The sequence below is a fragment of the Theropithecus gelada genome, chromosome 3 (genome assembly GCF_003255815.1).
Source record: "Theropithecus gelada isolate Dixy chromosome 3, Tgel_1.0, whole genome shotgun sequence".
Classification (NCBI taxonomy): domain Eukaryota; kingdom Metazoa; phylum Chordata; class Mammalia; order Primates; family Cercopithecidae; genus Theropithecus; species Theropithecus gelada.
Window position 1 is genome coordinate 115,377,552 of NC_037670.1, and position 22,989 is coordinate 115,400,540.

Here is a 22,989-nt window from a genome sequence, read left to right on the forward strand (position 1 = left end):
AAATCTGTACTGCACTTGAACAGTAAAGTCCATGGCTGGCAGATTGTGGGAAACCGGGTGTCTTAATGTTGGAGTGGAAGCAAGGGGAGAAGACTAAAATCATCCATGGAGTAATATAATAGAGCTAGAGACATCAGTGTAAACTCATATTTTGCTTAATATAGGTACAGATAGAAACAGTTATACATAAATACATGGGTTAGTATACATATATATATTTACGTATATATATATTTCCTTGCTCTGTCAATTGACAGGTCTTAGAAACAAGGACATTCCAGTAGCAGCCAGCACACCTAGTGCTCAGACCTGGGTTTCTAATGCCGTTCTCCAAGAAAGTGAACCAGGGCTTCTTAGAACAATAGTTGATTCTAGGATTGGGGCAGGAAATATAAAACATCAGCCTAGAAGATATTATAATGCCAGAAAGTAAGAAGGTGTATGAATGGTGGGAGGACAGAGGAAGGGATGTAAGGAGAGAGAGAAGAAGGGAGAAAATACAATAATGAGAGTATGCCAATGATACATAAGAGCCAAGTGAAAGAGCTTTCCATAGCCAAGATGGATCCATTTGAGCTACCCATAAAGTATTATGGACACTTACCCAAAATGTAAAGTAAGTAACCTGAATCCATACTAATAAGAAAATGATTGAATAATTAAAGGGAATAGTTCATGTAGATAAATTCAAATAATTTATGTATATACTTTGCCTTTATGGAGGTCAACCATAACCCCCTACTTCTTAAGCATGGACTATATATAGTGACTTTCTCACATAATTCTTTAAATTTACAAACTCTTGACAAATTTCTTTCTTTTTACTATCAGCATGCTTCAGTATAAAACAGTGGAATGTTGTGTTCTGCTCCCATCACTTGAAATAAAACTAAAAATAGAATTGGAGTGTAGAGGCTTGAATTTTACTAGAGGTATCATTTTGACAACATTATTATTATGGATTCCAGAATTCCAGGCAAATCTTTACATATAAAAGAGTCTCTGTGAATAGAAAAATGTACTCTTCAATTTTAGAGTTTTCAAATTGAACTTAATGTGTAAAGCTTTCACACCTGCCTATCATTGCTGCTGCACCATCAATATACAAACCTATGCATTCTCAGTACTACCTTTTTTTTTAACAAAGGGATCATCTACCATGTAAACATGTCATCTCCAAAAGCTGTTTTATTGTTTCTTTCAAATCACAGAATCATTTCTCATTATATCTCTTCAGCAATTCTATAGTTTCTTTTTTTAAATTTTATGTTTTAAAAAGAGAAGAGATCTCACTATGTTGCTTAGGCTGGTCTCAAACTCCTGGGCTCAAGCAATCTGCCCACCTCAGCCTTCCAAAGAGCTCGGATTATGGGCATGAGCCACTGTGCCTGGCCTCTTCAGCAATTCTGCATGAGAGGTAAGAAGAGTTAATTGTTTCTATAGCTGATCCCCTGCAAGTGAGAAGGTATGGACTGCTTACAGGGCAGAACCAGCTGAAAACCCAAATTGACCCACGGAAAAGAGACACAGCCAAGTACTAAAGATATTTAAATCTGTGAGGATGCTGTGGTAGTGGTGGATCAGGGTTGGAAGGCAGTGGCTTTTTTTGTCATGTGTCTATAATGGCAAGGCGTTGGCCCCAATTCTTCATCACAGAAGAGGGCCTTGTGTTCTCCTAGCCAAAAAATGAGCAGATCAGTACTGATGGCCTAAGTTCTGTTACATTATACAGCTGTGACTACATTATTTGGTCTACAATTCAAATCATGCCATGGTGCGTTTTCAGCCAGAGACCTTCTGTGGCTGAACATCTAGCCTTGTTCGATTCCTGTGGGATTTCCAGAGTGCCACAAATATACTAGTCCTCTTATTTCAGTAACTTTCTCATTATAAACATTTGCTGTGCTTATACAACAAGTTTGCTGTGTTTATACAACAGGTTTGCTGTGTGTGCTGCTAGGTTTTTGTTTTTGGTTTTTTTGTTTGTTTGTTTGTTTGTTTTGAGGCGGGGAGCGGGGGATTGTTTCTTTTTTGTAGAGACAGGGTCTGACTCTATCACCCAGGCTGGAGTGAAGGAGTACAATAACCCAATCATAGTTCATGGTAACCTTAAATTCCTGAGCTCAAGTAATCCTTCCAGCACCTCTGCCTCCAGAATTGCTAGGACTACAGACACAGGCCTCTATGCCTGGCTGTTTTTGTTTGTTTGTTTTTAGAGACAGAGTCTCACTATGTTGCCCACTCTGAACTCCTGGCCTCAAGCAATCCTCACAACTAGGCCTCCCAAAATGCTGGGAGTCCAGACATGGGCCACTGTGCCTGATCTAGGTCATGTGTTCAAATTTCTCATTTATTTTACAGTTAGGTACAGAAAGCCAGACATATGGTCTCAAAACCCACTCTAAGCTTCAGGAAAAGAACCAAGGAACTAGAGATCAATAGCATATCCATGGAAGTTTAAAAAGTCATCTTCTAGGGGTAGTGTAGTCAATCAATGTTAAGCATCTAAATTATAGTTTACTAATTTGATACATACCTCTTGTGATGACTCTACCATGAACCAAAGATCAAAGATAACATTCTTTTATTATTAGTAATAGTCTTACAGGGAGTTTACTGGAAGGGAACAGACTTCATTGGAGGGATTAGAGTTATACTTTGATAATCCTAATCGGAGAAATCATGCCTTTTTTATTCCACCCTTAACCTTGTTCTGAAACTGTGCAGTCTAGTTCAAGGCAGGATAGTGTTGCTACACTATCCAGGATAGGGTGCTACATGCCTCATGTAAATAGAATTGTACTTGGAAAAGAGAAAAGACCTAAATCTCACGGCCTGTGTGGCAACCCTACCCCCTAAAAATAAATAACCCCTAAGGATACAAGGTAATTTGACAAAGTTCCTAGATAGACTTTTAAAGAAATCTCCTTCTTATAAGGCTGTATAATTATAATTTTTAGATGAAAAAGCCAAATATGATGACACTGATGATGTTTCCATCTTTATTTTCTGTTAAAAGTTTTTTTTTTAATACTGGGAGGTGGGAATGGGGATTTCTTGCAGTGGACAAAAGACTGCTTAATACATGTGATACAAAGCATATAAGGAGCCAGCTCAGAACTTTCCAGAAAAGGAGATAAAAAGGATGTCAAAACTGTAGCTTCTCCTTGTGAGATTTAGATCATAAACTGATTTATGCAACAGAGTATCCCTTGACGGGTCACTAGCCAAGAGCCTCTGATACACAGAAAGGTTACCTATCCAGCTGTCGATACAGCCCAACACAGTTTAAGCATCGGAGATACTATTCTGTCAAACGTTGGAATATCTAGATATCATCCAAACAAACAAAGAGACATTATTTTTGATGAGGAAATCAAGTGTTTTAGTTCTGGTGTGAGATATATTGTTATGTTTCTCATCAGCCACAGAATGTAATGCACAGGAAAAAACTTACTCCAAAATCCTAGGAGTCTGTACTCTTGTTCTCTCTTTGCCATGAAGCAGAGGTTCTATGTAGCATCTCTTTCTATCCTTTAAGTACAATTGGATCTACTGGGTCAAGAAAGTTTGTCCTGAAAACCTTGACCTATTGCAGATCCTTCACTTGTTCTGATGCCCCTTTAAAACACTAATTATTGTAATTTTTTTATGTGGAGCAGTACAAAATACAGCAACCTCTTTCTCACATAAAAAAGTTACCCTGACATTTCTGAGACCACGCAATGCTTGAAAATATCATCATGTACCTACCCCTAAAATTGTACCCTCTATCCTCTGGCTTTGATGTTCCTTGATGAGACATTTAGATACTTGCTCATTACTGGTCACCAAATCTAATTAGCATAATGTTATACATGCAATGGACCACAGTGAGGTTCTATAGGTTGGTCACAGTTCCCATAGAGTGTTATGTTTATATTATGGCCAAGACCAGGAGCTTTCTTATCCTGGAGTTGAGAAAATAAAAGCATAAAATTAATCCTATTAGTCAAAGCGAAGTACCTCTGATTGTCTCTGCTGATATGAAACAGGAAATTTTTGCTAAGACAATAGTTCCATAAAGTTTCTAGAAGCTGTGTCGATTTGATACAAGAAAGATACCGTAACAGACTACAGTTATAATTGTATTCGCTACTGGATTAATAATACACAGGCATTCTACAGAGCCTATCTGGCTTTTTTACCAATCAAAGAGGAGAGCTAAACACGCATGTTTTAGAAATCACCATCTCTGTATCTTATAAGTATTAAGCCCATTATTCCCTAACATCAGGGAACTCAATCCACAGTAGCATCTTCCATTATCATCATATCTAAAAGAGGCTGCTTTTACTAGCAAGGAAAGTTCACAGAGATTTGGTGTTCAAAATGATTAGCTTCATATTTTCATCCCTCTTTTTGCCCAGTGTTGCGTTTATATTAGTATAATAGACTTGGAGAGTTTGCATATTTAACAGTTTTTGCAACTTATCAACCCAGACAATCAGGCTTTTGCACTTGATTCTTAACCATGTCTTCCCTATTGCTACACGAGTCTAGGGAATTTCTTTAAGGCTTCTCAAGAGATTTTATGATTATCTATAATGTCTTGAGTTGGTAGTTGAAAGACTTTACATTATGTTTTTCTTCGTGTATGCTGTCTAGGAAAATCAGAAGTAGGCATTCCCAGGACACAAGAAACAGCTTGCAGTCTATCAGCACACCATCATCTCACACTCCGACCAATGAAAACGAGTGTCATTGCATGCCAAAGATGACCTGTCTCCCTTCTCCTGTGGTGAAGAGGAATCCAGTTGCCTTCATTAAACAAAGGAATCCCATTTTGTGTAGGCTGTTTCGTCAGCCTACCCTTAATATCAATGGGGCAAGACAAGGTGGAGGTTTGAAGATTATTACAGAGCCTGTTGAGAGCTGGAGATTGAAGGGAAGCTTTGCAATACATGCTGTGTAGCCACTTACAGAACTGCACAAGGCAGGAAAGAGCAGAGGAGATGAATACCACAGTCTTTCTCTCTCTCTCTCTTTCTGTTGTCCTTTCTGTGCCTATGACTGGCTGAAATCAAGCAGAAGGCAAAGAGTTTCTAGGGGTCAGATTCCCAGGACACAGAGAGGATCAGACAATGGATGGAGGGTACAAAGTGAAAAAAAAGTACAATAACTAAAGTAATAATTTCTCATATAGGTGAAAACTGTTTGTTTTACCAGTTTCTATGGTAATTATCAACTATATTTACAAATGAAAAAAGGCAAAGAAAATTTTCAAATGAGCCTTTCAAAACTACTACTATAATATAAGCTTTGATAACATGACAGGAAGAAATATTATTGAAGCAAACAAGATGTCTGTAACAGCTTGATAAGGATATCAGTAAGTATCTATAGGTAATATTAAACAAAAGATGGTTTAAAAATAAAAGTATATACACCTGAACTGAAACATGTAACTGATAAAGCTTATGAAGATGGGGACAATAGGAGTTATGTAGTGCGGGTATTTCCCACTGTCTTCTGGGATACTGAAGAGAGACCCAACAGAGCCCTCAGAGACAGGGAACAAGTCCATAAGTTGTGTAGCTTATAGACTGTAAAATGGGGAACCACTATCTCACCTGCCACATAATCAGCAGCGCAATTACGAATATATTGTGTATTACAAACTGAGCCTCCAACTCTGCTCTGCCATCTCAACATTCATAGTTAGGGACACAAAGCCACTCCCCTTATGTGATCAATATCTGGGATCTAGGCATTACAGTTGTAGCACTATGACACAGAAAATCACTGCCTTCCAGCCCCCATCTACCACCACCATCTCAGCATTTTCACAGGTTGGTTTCCATCCGAGTAAATAAATAGATTATTCTCCCATTGGTCCCATATGGTATATTTGATGATTGGGTGCAAAAATTTTACCATTGTCCACTGGGCTTTTCAACATAAGTAGATGTTATGCATGCCAACTGTAACAAATAGGGAGGAAGGTAAGGAGACTAATATGATGGTAAGGTTTTAAATCCTGGCTGCAGTGTTGGTTACACAAATCTATATATGCGTTAAAATTCAGAGAGCTTCACACCAAAAAGACAAATTTTACAGTATAATTTTAAATAATAAAATTTACAAAAATATTTCTAAAAATGAAATCAGAGAGTCCATGGTCTGGCCTAGTGTAGTCTCCTGGACAAGTAAATTTCCAGTATGCCTTTCCCCTACTGATGCCTTTTTAGAAATTGGCTCACATTTCTGCTTTACATCACTGATGCTTCTGTGTTTGTAAGTGAATGAATTAGTCTATCCTGGAGCCACTTGGAGTCTGGGACCTCTTATTTATTAGATAAATTCTGCTAATTGCCAAAAAAAGAAAAACCAAATGGAAATTCTGAAATCCATTTGTGTGTGCATGTGTGTGTGAGTTCATAAAATAGCAACCCAAAAGATGAAATATAAAGTGGATATAATCATTAAGAGAAAATTAATGAGAAAATAGTAATTGTCTTAATTAGAGTTCTCCCTGAAGACCCTGAACCAAGAGTTGGGTCTATTGGAATCCTCAAGGGAAGAAAGCTAAACAAATGAAACATTTTATATAAAATTCTAGACTCAGCCTGATACAGGCTCTGAAAATAACTCAGGAAGCAGTTAGCAGTAAAGCATTCAGAAAGTGGGGGATGGTGCCCATAGCTGGTTAAAAGGATTTGGTTTAAAGGTCATCAACCATTAAATCAACCATTAAATCATTAAATAATAATACTGTTAAATTCAGCCTGAATTCAGGTGAGGGAGATAAAATGATGAAAAATATGAACCAGTTTATTAAAAACTTGAAGGATAGAAAGATCATCTAATAAAAGTTTTAGAAGAAAAGAATAAGAAAAATGATGGTGCAGCAAAATTTGAAAAATTGATGACTGAAAATTTCGAGGACTAACAAAGTAATGATTCCTCAGACGGAAAGTGAAAACAGAGTGTTAGAAAGGATGGACAATAATAAAAACAAACAGAAATATGCCATGTTAAAATTTCAGTATATCAGAGATAAAAAATTACCTTTAAGATAACATAAAAGATGGGCCAGATTAACTACAAAGGAGCAATCACTAGAATGACATGAGCTAAAATAGATGGGAGAACACAATGAGATATTTTCAAAGTGCTGAGAGAAAAGGATTCCAACCTAGAGTTCCATATCTAACTAAGCTACTTTAAAGAGAAATGGTGAAATAAAGACATTTCTAGATGCTCAAATGTTAAGAAGAGTTCAGGAATTACAGAGGTTTGCTCAAAGAGATACAAAAGAAAGAATTTAAGTCAGAAGAAAAGAGGTCCTAAAAGCCAAGAATGAAATGCAAAAAAAGATAAATATGTTATTTGTTGGGATATTTAATTAACATCTGATTATGTTATGCTAAGGAAAGTTTAGAACTAATGTTTTAAAACAAATGATAAAGAAAATGGAAAGGTTTGGTGAAAAGTTTAAGTATACCTAAATTCTCGTCTTTCTGGAGAGATGAATAATGATATTGTAGACAAATCTTATGTAGACTTGAAGAGAAAATATAATTTTTATTTTTTAATTTCATTTTCAATTTTTGTGGGTACATCATAGGTATGTATGTTTATGGATTACATGAGATATTTTGATATAGGCGTGGAATGTGTAATAATCACACCAGGGTAAATGGGGTATTCATCAACTCAAGAATTTATATTTTGTGTTACAAACAATTCAATTATACCCTTTTACTGTTGTTATAATGCACAATTAAATTATATTTTACTACAGTCACCCTGTTGTGCTAGATATATGGGTTCTTATTCATTCTTTCTATTTGTTTGTAACCATTAACCATCTCCACTTGCCACCCATTAACCATCCCCACTTGCTTCTGACTCCTCCATTACTGGTAACCATTGTTCTACTCTCTATCGCCATGAGTTCGGTCGTCTTAATTTTTCGCTCTCACAAATAAGTGAGAATATGCAAATTTTGTCTTTCTTTGCCTGGCTTATTTCAATTAACGCAGTGATCTCTACTTCCATTCATGTTGTTGAAATGATTGGATCTCATTCTTTTTTAATCGCTGAAAATTAGTACTTCATTATGAATATATACAATTTTATTGATCTATTCGTCTGTTGATGAACACTTAGGTTGCTTCCAAAGCATGGCTATTGTGAATAATGCTGCAATAAACATGAAAGTGCATATATCTCTTTGATATACTGATTTCCTTTATTTTGGGCACATATCTAGGAGTGGGATTGCTAGATCCTATAGTAGCTCTATTATTAGTTTTTTGGAGAATCCTCCAAACTCTTCTCCATAATGGTTGTATTAATTTACATTCTCATCAACAGTGTGGAAGGGTTCCCTTTCCTCCACATCCTCACTAGCATTTGTTGTTGCCTGACATTTGGATGAAAGCCATTTTAACTAGGGTGAGATGACATTTCATTGTAGTTTTGATTTGTATTTCTCTGATGATCAGTGATGTTGAGCACTTTTCTTATGCCTGTTTGCCATTTGTATGTCATCTTTTGAGAAATGGCTATTCAGACACTTTGCTCATGCTTTAATTGGATTATTAGATTTTCTCCTATAGAGTTTTTTTATTTTTTTTATTTTTATTTTTTTATTTTTTATTTTTTTTTTAGCTACTTGTATAGTCTGGTTAGTAATTCCTTGTAAGACAAGTAATTTGCAAATACTTTCTCCCATTCTTTGGATTGTCTCTTCACTTTGTTGTTTCTTTCCTTGCTATACAGAAGCTCTTTAACTTGAAGTGACCCCATTTGTCAATTTTTCCTTTGGCTGCCTGTGCTTATGGGGTATTAACCAAAAACTCTTTGCCCAGACCAATGTCCTGAAGAGTTTGCCCAGTGTTTTCTTGTAGTAGCTTCATAGTTTGAGGTGTTAGATTTAAGGCTTTAATCAATTTTGATTTGATCTTTGTATATTGCAAGGGATACATTGTGAACATTCATTCTTTTCCATATGAATATCCAGGTTTTACAGCACCATTTATTAGACTGTTCTTTCTCCCAAAGTGTGTTCTTGGCACCTTTGTCAAAAATGAGTTCACTGAAAATGTATGGATTTACCTGTATGTTCTCTATTCTGTTCCATTGATCTGTGTCTGGTTTTATGCCAATACTGTTTTGGTTACTGCAGCTCTGTAGTATAATTTAAAGTCAGAAATGTGAATCCTCCAGTTTTGTCCCTTTTGATCAGGATAGCTTTGGGTATTCTGGGTCTTTTGTGGTTCCATATAAATTTTAGGACTTCTTTTTTCTATTTTTGTGAAGAATGTCATTGGTATTTTGATGGAGATTGTATTAAATCTATAGATTGATTTAGGTAGTATGGATGCTTTAACAATATTGATTCTTCCCACCCATGAACATGAAATATCTTTCCATTTCTTTCATCAATGTTTTATAGTTTTTATTGTAGAGATCTTTCACTTATTTGGTTAAATTTAATTCTAGATATTTTATTTTACATGTAGCTATTGTAAATGAAATTACTTTCTTGATTTCTTTTTCAGATTGTTTACTGTTGGTGATAGAAATGCTACTGATTTTTGTAAGTTGATTTTGTATCCTGAAAATTTATTGATTTACTGAATTTATTTATCAGTTTAAATAGTTTTTTTGGTGGAGTCTTTAAGTTTTTTAAAATATAAGACCATATCATTTGCAAACAAAGACAATTTGATTTCTTTCTTTCCAATTTGGATACCTTTTATTTTCTTCTCTTGTCTGATTGCTCTAGCTAGGACTTCCAGTACTATGTTGAATAACAATTTGAAATTGGACATCTATGTCATGTTCCTGATCTTAGAGGAAAGGCTTTCAGTTTTTCCCCATTCAGTGTGATACTAGTTGTGGCTCTGTTGTATATGGATTTTATTATGTTGAGGTCTGTTCCTTCTATAGACAGTTTTATAAGAGTTTTTTATTATGAAGGGATATTAAATTTTATGAAATGCTTTTTGGCATCAATTGAAATAATCATATGATTTTTCCTTCATTCTGTTGATATAACATATCACACTGTTTCATTTGCATATGTCAAACCATCTTTGCATCCCTATAATAAATTCCACTTGGTCATAATGACTGATCTCTTTAATGTGTTGTTGAGTTTGGTTTGCTAATATTTTGTTAAGGATTTTTACATCAATATTCATCAGCGATATGGCCTGTAGTTTTTCATTTTTTAAATGTACCTTTCTCTGGTTTTAGTATCAGAATAATACTGGCTTTGAAGAATTCGTTTGGAAGTATTCCCTGCTCCTTTATTTTTAAGAAGAGTTTGAGTAGGATTGATACTAGTTCTTCTTTAAAAGTTTGGTAGAATTCAGCAGTGAAGCCGTTAGGTGCTGAGTTTTTCTTGCTCTGGGAGACTTTTTATATTATAGTTTCAATCTCATTGTTATTGGTCTGCTTAGGTTTTAGCTTTCCTCATAACTCAATCTTGGTAGATTATGTGTGTCAAGAAATTATCCTTTTTTTTCCCCTAGATTTTTCAATTTATTGGCATATAGTAGCCACTAAGGATCCTTTAAATTTCTGTGGTATTGGTTGTAATGTCTCAGTTTTTATCTCTGATTTTATTTATTTGAGTTTTTCCCTTTTTTTTTAGTCTGCCTAAGGTTTTGTCAGTTTTGCTACTCTTTCCAAAAAAACAACTTTTTGTTTCATTGATATTTTGTACTGTTTTATTCACTTCAAATTTATTTATTTCTGCTTTAATCATTATTATTTCTCTTCTCCTACTAATTTTGGGTTTGGTTTCATCTTGCTTTTTTAGTTCTTTAAGATGTGTCATTATGTTGTTTATCTAAAGTTGTTCTTGTTTTTTGATGTAGGCACTTACAGCTATAAATTTCCCACTTAGTACTGCTTTTCCTATATCCCATAGAGTTTACTATATTGTCTTTTCATTATTATTTGCTTGGAGAAATTTTTTTATTTCCTTCTAAATTTCTTTATTGACCCATTGTTCATTCAGCAGCATATTGTTTAATTTCCATTTGTTTGTATAGTTTCCAAAATTCCTCTTGTTATTGGTTTCTAGTTTTATTCCATCATGGTCAGAGAAGATGCTTGATATTATTTAAACTTTTTTGAATTTTTTAAGATTTGTTTTGCGACCAAACATATGTTCTATCCTTGATAATGACCCATGTACTGAGGAAAAGAATGAGTATTCTGCAGCCGTTGAGTGAAATACTCTATAAATATCTACTAAGTCCACTTGGTCTACAGTGCAGATTAAGTCTGATGTTTCCTTTTTTGATTTTCTGCCTGGAAGATCTGTCAAATGCTGAAAGTGGCATGTTGAAGTTATCAACTATTTTTGTATTGGAATCTATCTCTCTCTTTAGCTCTAATAATATTTTCTTTGTATACCTAGGTGCTCAAGTGTTAGGTGCATATATTTAAAATTATTATATCTGCTGCTGAGTTGAAACTTTTATCATTATATAATGACCTTCTCTGTCTCTTCTTATAGTTTCTTTCTTGAAATATGTTTTCTCTGATAAAAGTACAACTACTCCTGCTGTTTTGTGGGTTTTGTTTGCATGGAATATCTTTTCTCATGCCTTTATTTTCAGTCTATGTGTGTCTTTATAGGTGAAGCATGTTTCTTGTAGGCAATAGATCACTGGGTTTTGTTTCCTAATTCATTCATCCACTCCATGTATTTTTTAAACTGAGGATTAAAGAAATGCAAAGGTAACTACTAAAACAATTCAGTCCATTTCATCAAATCAATGCAGGAAATTAAAAGTTAGATTAGGACATGATCACTAATCTAACATGAGTTAGAAAAGAAGTTCAAAGCATATTAAGAAAGAGCATAAAAAATAAGGAAAAAATGGAGGAAATAAGTACACATGTACAAGTAATAAAGACAATATAAGTGAACTAAGATGAGCCATGGATGGATAAATTTAATCAGAGTAGAAAAAATAATTAGCTATTGAATTAATTACATCTTTTTTTCTGACATCTCTGCTGGTATGACATAGAGACATGGCATGCCACTTAAATTATGTTAGCTAGGAGGGAAGGCTATCTACTATATATGTCAGGGCCACTATAGTTCAATGTAAATAACATAAATATATATTGCAGTGTTTTAGTTTAGGTTTATCTAGAGTAACATTTTTGAGAAATGAAAGAACTGATATCAAAGGTCTATTATCCCCTCTCCAGTTAGCAGTAGCTAAAACAATTCATATTTAAATTGAAATTGTATAAATGGCATTTGCTATATATATGTATACACACATGCACATATGTATACACAGGTATATATATAAATTTGAGTATCACACTAATTGTATTGCTAATATCATCAAATAATTTTTCTGGATACAGTTACAGTGTTGTTTGCTTTGGTTTTGTTTTTTTTTAAAAAAAAACTTTTACGCATGCTTCATCTTTCATACCTACTGCTATTTAGTCCTGTGGCTGATTGTCTGTGTTTTAATGTTTATACACATATACACATTAGCCTCTTTTTCTCATTAAATGTTATATTCCTTGGAGTCTAAAAACATATATATTTTTCTTCCTACTGCAGAGCTTTGTTCATAATGGATGGCCTTTTTGTTTTTCTACAGGGGAATAATAACAACAATGCCAGTGCTGGTGGCATGGTGTCCACCAGAAAGCCTCATGCTCTGTAAAACCTGTTCTATTTCTATAAGCAGGCACCACCATCAGAATGATTTACTTACCTTGACTCTACATGGGATTACACCCATGGGAATGAATATACATAAAAATCCTAAATAATGGCAGTAAATTTGCCTAGCAATTATGCATGTGGGTCGTGTAATGTTTTGGCCTACCTTAAATTCATCATCATCGGTTTGGATACTTTTTCACAATAATTTACTTAGAAAAAAACATTCAGATTTTCACATCCTCAGATAATATAATTCATGTCAAGAGAAGGATTACTAATTCCCTCAATGATTCATTTTATACTCAACTTCATTGAATGCAGGAGTCTAGAAGAAGGTATTATTTTGCAATAAATGTCAAAAACATGTTTTATCTAAATAGTTCAACATATAGTACTGACAAAATTTAGTTAAAGATCATTTATACCCTTCTGTGGCCAAAGTCTTCTATGGGTTTCCTCAATTTGCTTTTGTTTATAAAATAGACTCAATTTGCTTTACCACATGAAGCACAAATTTAAAACAATGTTACATAAATCTCTGTCAGTGAAGATGAAAGTAATCCTTGATTTATGAATACCACTACCAGCCTATGAGCTTTATGTTGCCAGCTTTGAAAACTGACTTAGACAACATAATGCTGATTTTCAACCTCACTTGCTAGTAAAGACAAGATTTATAATAAAATAAGAATATATAAGCCATTATTAAATGTCCCTAAAGATCTTATATGTACGCTAATATGATTCTAAACTTCTGTTTGTCCAAACAGGATTGTTTGAATACAGCACTGAAGATAAGGCATTTAAGTTGTGTTTATAGTTGTCTGTCATAATAACTCCACTTGGTACATTTCACACAATGTTCACATCTGCTGCATAATGTAAGGAGTTGTATAAGATCATTTAAACCTTGTTTGAGAAAATGCATATTACCAAGAGTAAATTCGGTAATTTTAGATGATTGTTTCAACACTATGCACCAGTCACAAACAAGCCCAGTGTGAAATGTAACGAAATTAGACTTTATACTATACATTAAATTACTAATTGGCCAGTCTCTAGCTATTTCAAAAACTTCCACTTTAAAAATAGATACTAGTATGTGACCTATAAAATTCTTCCTTCTCTTTATTTAACAACACGCTTGAGTACTTATAAGTACAAGGCATTGTGCTAAGTGTTTACCTGTATTTGATTCTGTATTTACCTGCATTTGATTCTCACAACTCTATAAGGTTGTTGTTCTGTTATTAGTTCATTTTTACAGAGGAGAAAACCAAGTTACCAGAAAGACAAATCATTTAAGGACACACAGCTAGTAAATTTTGGATTACATTTTACTTTAATTAGTAGACTTCAGTTTTTTTAATTACCCTGATTTGATTATTATGCCACGCATACATGATTGAAGCATCACACTGTAAGCCATAAATATGTACAATTATGCATCACTTAAAAACAAAATAAAAATTTAAAACTAAAATACTTTAGTTTTTAGAGCAGTTTAAAGTTTACAGAAAATTGAACAGAAAGTGCAGAAAATGACATTATACCCTCTTGTTACATCTCCTTTCTCCCCTGTACATAGCTTCGCCTGTTATTACAATCTTACAATAGTATGGTACCTTTGTTACAGTTGATGATACATGACTATTAACTAAAATGCATAGTTTACATTAGGGTTTACTTTTTGAGTTGTACAGTTACCTGGGATTTAATAAATGCATAATATCATGAATCTGCTATTAAAGTATTACACAGAATAGTTTCACTGTCTTAAAAATTACCTGTGCTTCACATGTTCATCCTTCATGCCAAATCCCTGGATACTGGTGATCATTTTACTGTCTCTATAGTTTTGCTTTTTTCAGAATATAATATAGTTGGAATCGTACAGTATTTAGTCTTTTCAGACTGGCTTCTCTCACTAAGTAATATTCATTTATGGTGCTTCCACATCTTTTCATGGCTGGATATCTCTTTTTAAAAAATCATTGAATAATATTCCATTGCATTGTTCTATTACCAATTAAAGGGCATCTTGCTTGTTTCCAAGTTGTGGCAATTATGAATAAAGCTGCTAAGATATGTATCCAGGAGTTCTGTATTAGTTTTCTATGGCTGTCATAACAAAATATTACAAACTGAGAGGCTTAAAGCAATAGAAATTTATTGTGTCAAGTTGTAGAGGGTAGGAGTCTGAAATCAAGATGTCAGCAACATGGGTTTCTTCTTATGGCCATAATCATGCTTATCTAATAGTGGTTAGAGAATTATCAGCAATCTTTAGTGTTCCTTGGCTTGTAGATGCTAATCTCTGCCTTCATTTTACATGGAGTTCTCCCCTGTGTCATCACATAGTCTTTCCCTTGTGCACGTCTGTGTTTGTGTACAAATTTTCCATTCTTATAAGGACATCAGTTATGTTGGATTAGGGCTGAACCAAATGACCTCATTTTAGCTTGATAATCTCAGTAAAGATCTTATTTCTAAACAAGGTCATATTCTAAGGTACTTAGCACTTCAACATACCTTTCTAGGGAGACACAAATTAACTCTCAACAAATGCAATAGCTAGACTGTGTGGTAAGACAATGCTTAACTTCGTTTTGGGCGAAAAGAAATCTGCCAGATTGTCTTTCAAAGTGGCTATACCATATTACATTCCCACAAACAATGAGAGATCCTGTTGCCCCACGTGCTCATCAGCATTTGGTGTTGTCGGTGTACTGGATTTTAGTTATTCTAGTGGTGTGCAGTGCTATCTTATTGCCGTTTTCATTCTCAGTTCCCTGGTCAAGTATGATATTGAGCATCAAGTCACCCTAAATGCCATCTATATATCTTCTTTGTTGAGTCGTCTGTTCTCATAGTTTGCCTGTTTTTTTAATTGGACAGTTAGTTTTCTTATTGTTGAGTTTTAAGCATTCTTTGTCTATTTTGGATGAGTCCTTTATCAGATATTTGTTTTACAAAAGTTTTTCTACAAGCCTTTATTTTAATTTTCTTAACCGTATATTTTGCAGATCAGAAGCCTTTAATTTTAATGAAGCCCAACTTATTATTTTTGTATTTTTTGGATTATGTTTTTGGTTTGTATCTAAAAAGTCATCACTAAACACAAGATCACCTAGATTTTATTCCATATTATATTTAGCAGCTTTATAGTTTGTTTATTTTACATTTAGATCTATGATCTGTTATTAGCTAATTTTTGCCAACAATATAAAGTTTGAGTCTATGTTCAGTTTTTGTGTGTGAATAGACAACCATTTAAAAAAAAAAAAAAAAAGACTATGATTTTTGCATGAAATTGTGTTTGCTCCTTTGTCAAAGATCAGTTGACCTCATTTGTATTAACTGGGTCTATATCTAGTTTCTCTATTCTGTGCTATTCACCTATTTGTCTATTTCACCAATATCACATTGTCTCTATTACTTACTATACCATTATAGTAAGTCTTGAAGTCTGGTAGAATCAATCCGCTAATTATTTTTCTTTGTTATTGTTTTGGTTACACCTTGTCCTTTGCATTTCTATTTCAACTTTCAAATCAGTTTGTCAACATCCACAAAATAATTTTTCTAAGATTTTGATTGGGATTGCCTTGAATCTGTAGATTAAGGTAGGAAGAACTGACATCGTAACAATATTGAATCTTTCTACACATTAACAGGGAATGTTTTCATTTATTTAAATTGTCTGATTTTTTAATCAGAGTTTTATAATTTTTCTCATACAGTTTTATATGTTTTTGATAAATTTATATCTAAGTATTTCATTTTTGGACAAATATTTTGTGTTGTTTTTAATTTTCATATAAATGAATTTGTGTTTTGTACTTCAAATGCAGTTGTTCACTGCTGGTATATAGGAAAGCAACTGACTTTTGTATGTTAACAACAGGAGATTTAATTGGACTTAACAGTTCCACCTTGCTGAGGAGGCCTCAGAATCATGGCAAGAGGTGAAAGGCACTTCTTACATGGTGGCGGCAAGAGAAAATGAGAGAGAAGCAAAGCAGAAACCTCTGATAAACCCATGAGAGCTTGTGAGACTTATTCACTATCACAAGAATAACATGGGAAAGACCGGCTCCCATGATTCAATTACCTCCCCCTGGGTCCCTCCCACAACACGTGGGAATTCGGGGAGATACAGTTCAAGTTGAGATTTGGTGGGGACACAGTTAACCCATACCACTTTGTATCCTGCAAATCTGCTATAATCACTTATAAGTTCTAAGGCTTGTTTGTTGATTCTTTGGAATTTTCTATATAAATAATGATATCTGTGAATAGAGAAAATATTATTTTTTCCTTCCCAATTTGTACACTTTTTACTTCCTTTTTTCTCTGTTTTCTTTTTGTTGTTTTATTGCATTAGCTGGGACTTCCAGTACAATATGGAATATGAGTAGTGAGAGGAGATACTCTTGCTTTACTCCTAATCTTAGAGAGAAAGCTTCTAGTTTGTCACTGTTAGTGTGATGCTAGCCATAGTTTTTTTTGTAAATGTTCTTTAGCAAATTGAAGAAGTCCGCCAATACTTCTAGTTTGTAGAGAGTTTTAACCATAAATGAGTGTTCGATTTTTTCAAATACTTTTTCTACATCTATTGTTATGATTATGTGATTTTTCTTCTTTAACCTGTTAATGTGATGAATTACATTAATTAATTTTCAAATGTCGAACCAGTCTTGCATACCTAGGATAATTCCCACTTGGTCATAGTGTACAATTACTTTTATTTTATCCGCTAATATTTTGCTGAGGATAGTTGCATCTGTATTCATGGGATACCGGTCTGTAGTTTTCCTCTTTTACAATGTCATTGTCTGGTTTTGGCGCTGGAGTGCATCTGAAACCACAGACTGATTCCAGAGCCTGTAGTCCTAACTACTATATTCTACTGTCATACTGCTTTGAGTTTTAATAGTTGAGTTTTTATCATGAACTAGGCACTGCTTGAGGTTTTCACATGTCGCATTGCATTTTTCTGGATCATATAGTAGTAGAAAAGATAATCCTGGCAGAAGTAAACAAATGTGCCTCATTTCTAAAATGGGTGTAATAATAGTGTCTTCTCCATGAGATTTTTGTGAGGAATAAACTAGGCAGTGAATGACAAATACCCAACAGGGCTTAAACACTTTACAAACACATAATGTGTTATTAAGTCAAATCACAACTGAATTATTCTATTCATGCTTCAAACTAATATATATGTATAAAAATACTATTATATATATTATATATAATATTAACTACTTATTAGCATAGTGTTTGCCACATAGTTAATATTTAACAAACCTTGTTGAATTGAATGCATAAATATTTTAGAAAATATTTCTAGATTTTTCTTTTCTGTTTTTAAAGCAAAATTAAGATTAGAAACTTCATATTTACTATTACCAGTGGGGATAGCTAAAGGAGAAATATAAAATATTTAGAATTTTAGTAATAGAAAAATTGTAGCAAATGATCGCATTTTTATGATGCAAAATATATACATAAATTTAAACTCTCACTATAAATATAACACATCTTTTTAAAAATGAGCATAAATACTCTATAAGATGCTTCACTTCATTACATTAAATAGAGAATGACTTTTTAGGTTAATTATAATGATATTGTAACAGAGCATGTGAATCTTTCATCAATATGTATTTTTAGTAATTTATTCATCTGAAAATGCCATGGACAGAAAGACTGATGCTTCCAAAGCAATCACATTGTAATACATTTTCTCAGGTACCACCATCCATGAGCACTGAGATTAAAAATACGGCCCTGCTCATGAAGGCATGGTAGAGGAAACATATAGACCCAATCACAGTTCTTAGCAGAGGTAGAAAGGATCATGCCCCTATTTTTGCTGAAATTTCAACGTGAAGCATAAGTACCTATTTTAGGATCAAGAAAACCTTTGTAATCATGAACCTACCTCTGACCTCCTAATCTGCTCTTCGTTAGAGGAAAAGGATGAGATGTTCCAGAGCAGGGATTAACCAACGGTGTCCAGCCTCTACATTTTTATTGTACAATTCATGAGCTAATAATGTTTTTAACATTTGTAAAGGTTGTGAAAAAAAAAGAGAGAGTATGAGACACAGATCATGGCCCACTAAGCCTAAAATACTTACTATTGGCTTCTTTACCTAATACATATTATACAGTGATGAAAATGTTCTGTATCTCTGCAGTCCAATATGGTAGTCATAAAACAAACGTAGTATTGAGTGGTTGAAATGTGACTAGTGCAACTGAGAAAATACATGTTAGTTGCATTTAATTTTAATTAATTCAAATTTAAATAGCCACATGTGTCTGGTGGCTACCAAATTGGACAGCATAGCTTTAGAGCACCATCTCTCCTGTTCCAAAAGTTCTGAGCCATCAAAAATCGAAAACAGTAGATGAGATAGAGGTCACTATAACTTGATGGGTCCTTAGTTACTCAGTTCATCCAACTCCTCCAAAAACATATTCCTTTTCTGCCATTTCTTATCTCCTTTGATTCCATTTCTCTCATTTCTTTCTAATGTATCTTCAGACACCTTACTGTCCCATTTACCTTGTGTTTTAACTGAAATGCAGAACAGAATGGCAAGCTAAGATCCTGTTTCAAAACTCTAAAGTCAAAACTCTAAATCATTGCCGTCAAAGGAGTGTAGCAAATGGATTATTTTCATACTTGATTGAAGGATATGGATATTTCTCTGATGGATTATGAATTGAGCACTATGTACACAGCAATTTCTGTTCGAAATTCTGAGTTCCAAACAGTTGACTTAAAAAACTGGCCACACACTTTCTGATAAGTTAGGAATCAATTGTGTATAGTTTACAATAAGCAATTACTTATAAGTTGAGGTTTCTACTATTTTTTTTTTTTCTCACCAAACTTTGTTTTAATGGATCTCAAAATTATGTGACAGATTTTTGGTCAAGTTGTTTCCATTAAAAAGTACTGATTTTAGTGAAACCCCGTCTCTACTGAAAATACAAAAAAAATAGCCAGGCGTGGTAGCGGGCACCTGTAGTCCCAGCCACTTGGGAGGCTGAGGCAGGAGAATGGTGTGAACCCAGAAGGCGGAGCTTGCAGTGAACCGAGATCGCGCCACTTCACTCCAGCTTGGGTGACAGACCGAGACTCTGTCTCAAAAAAAAAAAAAAAAGTACTGATTTTAGGCTGGACGAGGCAGCTCACACCTGTAATCCCGGTACTTTGGGAGACTGAGGCTGGTGGATCACCTGAGGTCAGCAGTTGGAGACTAGCCTGGCCAACATGGAGAAACCCCGTCTATACTAAAAATAAAAAAAAATAAAAAAATTAAAAAAATTAGCTGGGTACACTGGCCAGCGCCTGTAGTCCCAGGTACTAGGGAGGCTGAGGCAGGAGAATCACTTGAACCCAGGAGGCGGAGGTTGCAGTGAGCTGAGGTCACGCCACTGCACTCCAGCCTGGGCAACAGAGTGAGATTCTGTCTCAAAAAAAAAAAAAAAAAAAAGTAGTACAGATTTTAAAAACTAATAACTTAAAACTGCCACTTACAAAAAAAAAAGTGGTCCACAAAACATTCATCTCTCCTTCTGAAGGTTTTATGGGGCATTGTTATCCTTAACCAGTCTTTTACTATTAAACTTAAATGGCCAATTGAAACAAACAGTTCTGAGACCATTCTTCTACCACTGATTAAGACTGGGGTGGCAGGTATTAGAGATAATATTCATTTAGCCTTCTGAACTCTCTGGGCAGACTTGGTGACCTTGCCAGCTCCAGCAGCCTTCTTGTCCACTGCTTTGATGACACCCATGGCAACTCTCCGTCTCATATCATGAACAGCAAAGCAACTCAAAGGAGGATAGTCTGAGAAGCTCTCAACACACATTGGCTTGCCAAGAACCATATCAACTGCTGGCAACATCACCAGACTTCAAGAATTTAGGACCATCTTTCAGCTTCTGACCAGAATGGCGATCAATCTTTTCCTTCAGCTCGGCAAATTTGCATGCAATGTGAGCTGTGTGGCAATCCAGTACAGGGGAATGGTCAGCACTGATTTAGACTGTATGATTCAGGATAATCACCTGAGCAGTGAAGTCAGTTGTTTCTGTTGGTGAATCATTTTTGTTGTCACCAGCAACAATGCCACAATGAACATTTTTGACAGACACATTCTTGACATTGAAGGCCACATTGTTCTGAGGAAGAGAGTCACTCAAAACTTCATGGTGTATTTCAATAGACTTTACTTCAGTTGTAACATTGACTGGAACAAAAGTGATCACCATACCAGGTTTGAGAACACCAGTCTCCACTCCACCAATAGACAGAGTAGCAATACCACCAATTTTGTAGACATCCTGGAGAGGCAGGGGCAAGGGCTTGTCAGTTGGACAAGCTGGTGGTAGGATGCAGTCCAGAGCCTCAAGCAGTTTGGTTCCACTTGCATTGCCATCTTTCCGAGTGACTTTCCATCCCTTGAACCTAGGCATGCTAGCACTTGGCTCCAGTATGTTGTCACCATTCCAACCAGAAACTGGCACAAATGCTACTGTGTCAGGGCTGTAGTTAATTTTCTTAAGGTAAGTGCTGACTTCCTTAATTATTTCTTCGTATTTCTTCTGGTTTTAGGATCGTTCAAAGGGATCCCTTTTGCTAACATCAACAATTAGTTGTTTCCCACCCAGTGTGTAAGCCAGAAAAGCATGCTCATGGGTCCACCCATTCTTGGAGGTTCCAGCTTCAAATTCAGCAACACCAGCAGCAACAATCAGGACAGCATGGTCAGCCTGAGATGTCCCTATAATCACGTTTTTGATAAAGTGTCTGTGTCCTGGGGAATCAATGGTAGTCACGTAGTATTTGCTGGTCTCAAATTTTGGCAGGGAGATATCAATGGTGATACCACGTTCACGTTCAGCTTTCAGTTTATCCAAGACCCAGGCATACTTGAATGAGCCTGTTCCCATCTCAGCAGTCTCCTTCCAAAATTTTTCAATGGTTCTTTTGTCGATGCCACTTCATTTGTGGATCAGATGGCCAGTAGTGGTGGACTTGCCCCATCTACGTGTCCCATGACAACAATGTTGATATGAGTGTGTTCCTCTTCCATTTGGCTCTTGGGTTACTTTTCACAACACTTGTTTTCTGGTGGCAAACCCACTGGGGGGAAAAAAAACTCTACTATTTTTATAGAACACTTTTCATTTCCTTGTTAATTCTACGGGAAAATATATTATACCAGCCTATTGTAAATATCAAAGAGGACTCTTTCAAAAAATGCAAATACACTCTGTTTCAGTAGGTCTCAGATGAAACCAAAAGCCTTTCTTTTTGACAAGTACACTTAAGCTAAGCTGATGTCGGCAGAGGAGATTGACAGCCCAACCATTCAGTAACACAGTATTAACAGATCCAGAGAAAGATTTGTTGAAAAGTAAGTCAGAACCACTGACTAAATAAATTTTAGGATGATCAGTTTTCTATATTATGACACCTTATGCTTTCATGGTTTGTACATTCTGTTTCTCACGTCTTATATTCCTAGAAAATGACTACTTTTCATTTTTGTCATCTTCTTTCAGAAAGAACCAAATGTCCCTTCTTCTGTGAGACCTTCCTTGAATTCCCAAGAAAAATTTGGCTTTCTTTTTTAAATATTCTGAATTACACTTTGTATGTAAACTCTATTAGAGTATATCACATTGTGTTAAATTTATTTCACATTAAGAGGAGGAGCCATGTCTTATCATGTATGTAATTTCATACCTAAAATATTTTATAGTGCATAATTAATGCTCTATAAATGTTTGATAAACAGAAAATGAGAAAAAAATCAGAGCTGATTATACTTAACTGACATTTTAGTTAAATATGATAAGTATTTACAATCTTTGCCAGTTCTTAAATTACAATTTTACCCATACAATTTAAGGTATCAGATTTTAATCTTAAAAAGTCCTCAAGGCAAAATAAAAACATTATTTAAAAATTGCTTTAGAGTTAACTTTATGTCATCTTTCATTCCAAGTATGTAGACTAGGAATTACAATTTTAAGCCAAGAAAACACATAAATAAAGAGATGCTATATGTAATGAACTAGAAAAATGCATTCCCTCTCTATCTAATACAGGAGCTTCATGAGAGCAGGGACCTTCTATATTTCCAATTCCTACATCAGTGCCTGGCATATAATTAGTTTCCAACAAACATTTATTCACTAATTGAAAAGATGGATACATAAATGGGTATATGAATGCCATGTGT

General features: G+C 34.7%; 1 pseudogene; it reads right to left on the reverse strand.

The window, feature by feature from the left end:
• Nucleotides 1-20,445: 20,445 nt before the first annotated feature.
• LOC112621469 lies at nucleotides 20,446-21,834 on the reverse strand (annotated as a pseudogene).
• Between the last annotated feature and the right edge of the window lie 1,155 nt (nucleotides 21,835-22,989).